General features: G+C 42.4%; 1 protein-coding gene across 1 annotated transcript in view; it reads right to left on the bottom strand.

The window, feature by feature from the left end:
- Window positions 1–605: 605 nt before the first annotated feature.
- Window positions 606–1,631, bottom strand: part of VAMP3 (vesicle associated membrane protein 3) — a gene marked incomplete in the record, with an annotated part of 4,861 nt that continues 3,835 nt past the window's right edge. Inside the window, 1 exon segment of the mRNA XM_015812749.1 lies at window positions 606–1,631.

Raw genomic sequence — 1,631 nt, 5'->3', positions numbered from 1 at the left:
AATGTCACCTAGCTGGCTTTCATGCCTAAGGCGGGACTAGAACTCACCGTCTCTTGGCTATTGACCCAAAGTCAATCAGTCGATTTTCACGCCTAAAGCGGAGCTGGAACTTACCGTCTCCTGGCCGTTGGCTCAAAGCTACCTGGCAGGATTTCATGCTCAAGGTAGAACTAGAATTCACCTGTCTAGTCCAGTGTCTTAACTACCAGACCATACTTTTTTTCTTTGAGCTGAAATCCCTGTAATCAGCAGTGACAGACAGCAAATACGCGGTCACCAGCTGACCACTTTGGCCACCGGTTGGCCATATCCCTGCTGGTATCCCACGCAGAGACTCCCTATCCCATCTCGAGGGCTCCCACACAATTTGCCAACCTTCGCGACAATCAGTGCACGGGCACAGCCCTCCTACTTCGGACGGAGCAACAGAGCGAAGCAATACCATCTCAGCCCTCAGATTGAGTGAGTGAGTCACGGTTTGTACCGCATTAATGGCTTCATTTAATTTCATCAAGCGGCCCTTATTTTGACTCGCTTTTATATACAAGCTTTTATATAGGACTCCTGCAAAGACAACTGGACCACAAAAGCTGCAAAACGCCAACCAGATTGACAATCGCTCTTTTATTATATAGCTACAATAAAAGTTCAGCTGCTCGATCCGCCGGATGGTTGAAAACTTTTCTGCCTGGCAGATAACGAAGATTCCATGTTAGTAGTAGAAAAACACATTCATTCAAGTTTGGCTGAGTGAGGAATTGGTAAGAAGAATTACTACAATAATAAGTACATTTTCCTAGGCAGGAAAAGCTGGTTTTCAGTGTTTCAAAATCGCGGCTTTTTTTTTTTTAACCTATACAAAAGTATTCGAAAAATAAGAATAAATCAGGAATATAAGCAGGTTTTCCTAGGCAAGTCGAAAAATAATCCGATGAGACAGCTTGAATACTTCACGGGATTAAATGTTGGTGTTTGTGCCTATTTGGGGTGCTAAACGGAGACAAATATAAGAAGTGGAAGAGCCACAAAGAGACTTGATCAATAAAAGAAATAAGCCTCATTGGAAAGTGGGCGCCTAAAAAACAGAATTACTAGATTGCCGATGCAGAACAACTGTTGCAAAAAGTCAGAATTCTCCTGAAAAGCCCTTGTGCTTTTTATTTTTATTTTTTTGCTTGCAATTGTGCAACCACCATTCATTGCATCTGTGGAACAGGCAGTTTGATTCAGGTCCAAACAAGGCACTAAGTTGTAACAACCGACATTCAACTAGGTTTGCACCCAAAAGGCCTCCAGGTTTACGGTGTTTATTTTAACTCCACCAAGTGTGCAACTCTTTGCAAGAGACTTAAAAATCAGCTTAAAAAGACTATAGTGTTTGCTCGCTGTGGCCTGCCCCCCCTCAATTAATTGCTGTGATTTAATGAAGGCACCGTGGTTCTCTATGTCACAATTGTGGATAAAAATAATAATTATTAATTGTAGGAAAAGCAGAAACATAAACCAATCCCACTCCCCAACGGTCTAACCAGGAGAGGAATAATATCGATTTATCCGAGAAACGAGGCGTGAGGTTTTCTCCTGCAGCTTGCAGTCTTATCGCTCAAACTACATAAAGAGTTATACACACA

This window comes from Protobothrops mucrosquamatus, unplaced genomic scaffold (assembly GCF_001527695.2).
Source record: "Protobothrops mucrosquamatus isolate PMUCROS unplaced genomic scaffold, P.Mucros_1.0 scaffold109, whole genome shotgun sequence".
NCBI lineage: Eukaryota > Metazoa > Chordata > Lepidosauria > Squamata > Viperidae > Protobothrops > Protobothrops mucrosquamatus.
This window is presented reverse-complemented; position numbering and strand designations above follow the sequence as displayed.